Here is a 6,000-nt window from a genome sequence, read left to right as displayed (position 1 = left end):
TCCCTTTGCTAGAAAAACTTCAGACTAAGTTTGCCAGTTTTAATTGTGGCACCTCAGTCCAAAGGCAATTGTCAACATTTACTAATGCCCTTATCCAGTTCAAGAGATTTGCACATTGATAATGCATGCTTTGGTACATGTGTCGTTTGCTGGATCAGGAACCATGGGCACAAACTGGATGTGCATCCAAATCTGCATTAGAATGAACATTCAACTGTAGATGCCATCAACATGAATGACATGCTTTCAGTGGAATGCACATTTTAGTACACATCTTCCATAATTCATATTCTGATGCAACTAGTCATGTGTAAATACCTTTTTATAGTGCAGTTAGAGTTGCACTGGCATGCAGTTCTTTAAACCCAACATGATAATAATATGGAGAAACAAACCAGGCATACATGGGAACTGATGGGTTATCTCTTCTTCCCGCCCCTCCTTTTTTTCCTCATAAATTAGCATTGGACTTCCCATACTACTTCTGAAATCTATATAATGTAACTATATAATGTAACTTAAGCCCAAATGGCAGAAATACATGGGGGTTTTGAGGAAAGGTTTTCCAAAAGACTAAGCAAAACTCCAATATATTTAACTAAATTGTACATTTATTTCAGGGATTTCCAGCAAACAGAAAACCAGTATTTTTTGTTACCATTGCAAAAATCACTCAATCCAGAAATGCAAGGTCAGAAAGTATAGTGCAGTTTCTGATCCTTCGGGCTGATGTGCAGAATGGATCTCGCACAGAAATGCTGGGAACATCAAAAACATTCTGAAGCCAGGCAAAACCCTTCTTAAGGCAGGATTGGGGGGCTTCAGAATTTTGTAAAGCTAGCTGCTCAGGTTTGGCCATTGTGGCGGCTGCTGATCTCCCCCAAGAAGGAGGTACAGCTGGTCTCCTAATCAGACTCCCCAATGTCTAACCTCACCTGGAAACTGGTACAGCTCTCTCAGCTGACTGCTGGGTTAAAGGATCCTGGGGGATTCTGGTTTTTGTTTTTTTCTTAAATGGCTGGACACAAATACTGGAGACAGACATGAAAATATGAAGACTGGCTACCATGCATAGCTTGCCAGTTGGGCTTTGGCCTGACCTGAGGAGGCTGGGTGACTTGAAACCACAATTGAAACCGCAAATAAAAACAAACATTCTAGGGGAGGGGACCACTGCCTTGTAGTGGGGGAGGGACAGACTAACTTAGAAGCTGATGTCCTTCCTCAGGACTCAGGTAGGCAACTTAGATCTCTCTCTGAGACTGAAACCTAGAGATTTTTTTAAAAAATACTAAGTGTAAGGCAGAGCTCAAAGTCCGGGGGAAGGGGCAGCACTTGGGAATCATAGAATCATAGAACAGTGGAGTTGGAGGAGGCCTTTAAGGCCATTGAGTCCAACCCCCTGCTCAGTGCAGAAATCCAGCTTACAGCATACCCAACAGATGGCTTTCCAGCTATCTCTTGAATGTCTCTACTGTTGGAGAGCCCACCACCTCCATAGGTAATTGGCTCCCTTCTCGTACTGCTCTAACAGGAAGTTTTTTCTGATGTTCAGCTCAGATCTGGCTTCCTGTGACTTGAGCCCATTATTCCATGTTCTGTGCTCTGGGATGTTCGAGAAGAAATTTGCCCTCATCCACAGTCCCGGTTGTCATTACCTACCTGTCCCAGTCTCACTCCCAGACATCCTTCTGAATTTACAGTTATACAGTTGGGACCTCCAAGAAAACATCAGTGTGGAATGCTCCTCTTAGTATTTCCTCCAGCCATCCTATTAGTAATTCATCTCAGGATTCTCCATTTCGTTTCACCACCACCCCGGCTTTCCAGCTTTTGTTCTGAACAGTCAGTTAATATTCTGTACTCACTGAGCATGCTCAATACCCAGTCCTAAGAAAGAAATCTCTCTTCCCTCCCTCTTCTAGGGTTTTCCCTCTAAATATTTTTGACCTTCTATAAACTTTGGAGTTCCCACAAGCCTGTTGATATTCCCCTATTTTTTCATCATTTGTCTTGCACTACTACTACTACTACTACTACTACTACTACTACTAATAAACAATAATAATTTATAAATATTTTATCATAATACATTTATTATTAAACACAAAAATGAAACAAACACCGCCTTCTTTTGATTGGGGGGTCCTATTTTAGCCACACTTCCCAAGGTTTGTAGGACAAAATAAGGTGCAGCACTTACCCCTGAACTTCACAAATAGAAGAAACACATGAGATCTTACAATAAAATGTTGCAGTGTGGAGTTCTCCTGTACCTGAGTTTCAACCACTCCATTCCATTCCACCTCACACCCAGTTTTCACTCACTCATACACACACATTCAACTCTGTTCTGTTACCCATTCCCTCCAGTTTGCAAGGATTTTTTCTCTCCGTGTCAATATTCTGTGCCCTATTGGGTTGCTTTTTGGATTCCCTCCCCCCTTGTGGGTTTTTTCTCCTTACGATTTTTTTTGTAGTTCTGGAAAATTTGGTGTGTTGCCCCGAGTGCCCCCCCATGCATGGGTGGTACAGTTTTTGCTAAATTCGCATGAGCAAAGGAGGAGTCAACTTGGAAAGAGAAGGACTTTTGATAATTTCCTCAAATGTTTCATTCTTATGGATCGTTTGTGCCACTAACAACTCTGTGACTAGTCTAAAATTTTGTGGATTTAAAATACTATAAATTCCTTGGGTTTATTTGAAGGGCTTTTTTTTAATTCTTGAGGGTACTCTTTCCTCCTCTTAAATGTGAAATATATAATGATCCCATAATTAAATGGGCTGCTGTAGAAATCCATATGGGGGATCCATCAATGTCCACATTATATGCACTACTACACTTGGGAAATGCTTTCTTCAGTAACTGTTGTTGGGCTGTAAGTATTTCATGCTTAACCAACCATCTGGTTCACATGGATTTTTTTTTTAACAAAAGAATTCACTTAGAGAGGGGAATCACAGGCTAGCTACACTTTACATAGGAATGTATGCAATGGAATCCCGATGCTGAATATGTTTTAAAGAAGAGCAGGAGGGAGGGAAGATTTTGAGTGAATAGCAGGAGGTTGCAGGTTCAAGCCTGTAAGCAGGGATGGAAGAATCTGTCAGTTTTGGTTCCCTTGCTTTCTCATTTTTAGAACCTTAAATTCAGTTGAACATTCTGTAGCAATTAGCAATTTTCTTTAAAAAAATCCTCATCAAAATTTCTCAGCACGCTATTGCAAATTTGTACTAATAAACATATTTTAATGCAGTTTTGACTAATGTACACATTATTGCAAGCAATTTCTCCTAACATGCATTTTGGTAAGTCACTATAACTAATATAATCATTTTTATCCACGCTTTCTCCTAATTTATGCATTTTTGTAAACATTTGATTGGAGAACTACATTGCAAAATTCAGATAAGTGCAAATTTCTGGCTCTGTTTCAGTTCTCATATTGTTTCAGAAAGGGTGAATTTGATAGATCCAGCTTTAAATGCAAGCTCAATTGAATTTCCCCCATAATTCAGGTACGCTAGGCTGAGGGCTGACCTAAGACATTTGGCTGCCACTACCACCAGAGGTGCATACCACCACCCAAGACCAGCCAAGATATTTTGGAATCTGAGGCATAAAACCTCACAAGCACTCTTCTCCTCCCTGGTAATAGACATACAATAATAAGAAATTAAATAACTAACAAATTTGCTGCCATTTCATGATATCTAAAACGACCTGCCTGGGGAGTGCTTGCCTCGCTCTGCCTAATGGTTGGGCTGACCTCAAGTTACCACATCATGAAAATCACTGGACTATTAGTGATTTTCAGGGCCTGGTAACTTGCAGAGGTAAAATTTCACAAGACTATCATGTAATAGCTGGAGAGAACTCTCCCTGCTGTTGACTCCAATACCTCAATAATGGTTGCACAAACTTTGTTTTTTCAATTGAGTACACACGCTTTTGAAAGCAACCACAATTGCTGTCTCCCTTGCCTTCCCAAGAGCTGTAAATCCACACAAGAGGAATCCTGGGAGAAGGAGACCTCCCAGAATTTCCTTATTCTATTCTGGTACCTGGTTAAAGCTTGTTAGTCCGAAGAGTTTGGTTGAGCCAGGTGGGTTTGGCGAGTTTTGCAGAAATACTAAGACTGGCTTTTGTTCCCTGCCAAAAGTCATCAAATGCCCTTTTAAGTATTTTCACATGAAATCTTTAGAGAGATTATTTATTCATGCTGGTTTGTAAAATCCAAAAACTCAAATATTTATGAAACTGAATGCTTCTTGGAGCATGGTCCGTGTCTGCATACTTTCTCACATCTGCTCTTAAGTCCAGAGCGGCACAAGAGCTGGAAAACATTGTGCAATCCATAGCACGGGCACTTCGTCTGCAGCAGGAAGATTCTCATCCAATCAGTTCATCTAAAGCTCTGGACTAATGCACTTGCTGGGACCTGGCTGTCCTGCCATGTGCTGCAGACTCAAACAGAGACCTCTCACAAATCCGTTATTGGCTTCTTTCTCACTGTACCACCAGGCTTCTCCAGTCACTCGCCAGAGGAGCTGCATACCCTCCTCTGGGCAGAGAAATCTCTGAGCAATACTCTTCTAGCCAGATTGAGAAAGCCACCTGGGGTGCTAGATGTAAGGAGGTGGTGGCAGCACCAGAGTGATTTCTTCTAAGCCCCCCCCCCCAAAAAAACCCTTCAAAGCTGTTCCTATCCCTCCTGATCTGGTGCCCTGGTAGCAGTGATGTTTTCTTGCCAGGGCTGTCTGTCTGTCTTGCCTGGTCACCTTCTCCCAATGCATCACAGACAATGCCATTGGCAAAAGCCCCTGAATGAGGAAGCAGCCAGAGAGGCAGCCCAGAGCGCACACTCCAGCAGGCATCGGGTATGCCCATGCATTGCTCTGCTAATGTGATGCATGCTGCATTGCAGCATTTTGTTTGAGCAGCCACTGGGCTGCAATGGTGATATGTTGGAGGATAGTGCGGTGTGTGCCATGTGGCCTCCAGTCAGCTTCTGTACATGGAACGAGTGTGGATGTCATCTTGGCCTTCACCCTAGGGAAGAAAAAGTCTTATATACGCCTATATACACCTCAGGACCTGCCGCTCATTTTCCGACTGAGCAATGGGTTGCCCCTAGGAAAGCTTCTTGGCTCCTCCTCTGTGCCTACCCAGTGATTGTCTGTATCCCTACCACCACCACCATGCCTCCCTGTGTGCCTTTGCTCGCTTGATTGCTCTCTGATGCCCAGTCCAGCCCTGCCTTACCCCTAACACAACTACTTTTAAGTGTCAAGCTAGCAGACTCTTTAAAAAATGTTTTTATTCTGAGTCCAAAGTCACAGCTGGAGGCATCTCCAAACTATATTTATTTATTTAATCCATTTTTATGCCACCCTTCCATAAAAACATGCTATAAAAGGATCACAACAATGTTTTTAAATCCCCAAAAGATGCAGTGGGTTGTATCCACTGGTGGCTTTGCCTTGGCGGGAAGTGCTTCTATGATTCTCACCCTTTAACTTCTGCACCATATCTCATGTTGTTCCAAAAGGCCCTGCAACCCTAAAGAGCAGCTTTGGGGAGTGGGGGACTAAATCGGGTAGGAGGGACCACTGAAAATTGGGAGCTGCTGCTTTGGGAACTGCTGCTTCAAGGTGCTCCACAGACCCTAGGCTGTGGGGGCTGGTCAGTGGGGCAGTGGAATCCACTTTGGGTTTTAGTTCAAACTTTCAAGGAGCTGTCCAAAATGCTGAAGCACTGAAGCCCGGCATGGATTCCACTGCCCCACCAACATGGAGCCACCAGCTACCACTGGCTCAGAGGCGGCAGCTCTTAACAGAGCCAGCTTCCCTAGCAGGAGAGGTGAGGGAAGCCTTTGGAAGCTTCCACTCCACACAGTAGCTGTGGGGGGGAAGGTGGGTGGAGCTCTGCAAGCATCAGAGGAGTTCAGGCATTCCCAGCCTTTTCCAGTGCTTTCAGTACTCTGTCCACCTCCCCCT

The 6,000-nt window shown here is 43.5% G+C and overlaps 1 protein-coding gene across 8 annotated transcripts in view; it reads left to right on the top strand.

Moving 5' to 3' along the window:
• PDZD2 (PDZ domain containing 2) overlaps window positions 1-6,000 on the top strand; it is a 355,202-nt gene that overhangs the window by 325,467 nt on the left and 23,735 nt on the right. The window lies entirely within an intron of this gene.

Source organism: Rhineura floridana, chromosome 1, assembly GCF_030035675.1.
Source record: "Rhineura floridana isolate rRhiFlo1 chromosome 1, rRhiFlo1.hap2, whole genome shotgun sequence".
Lineage (NCBI taxonomy): Eukaryota > Metazoa > Chordata > Lepidosauria > Squamata > Rhineuridae > Rhineura > Rhineura floridana.
Note: the sequence above shows the minus strand (reverse complement) of the source record. Positions and strands in the feature narration are given on the sequence as shown.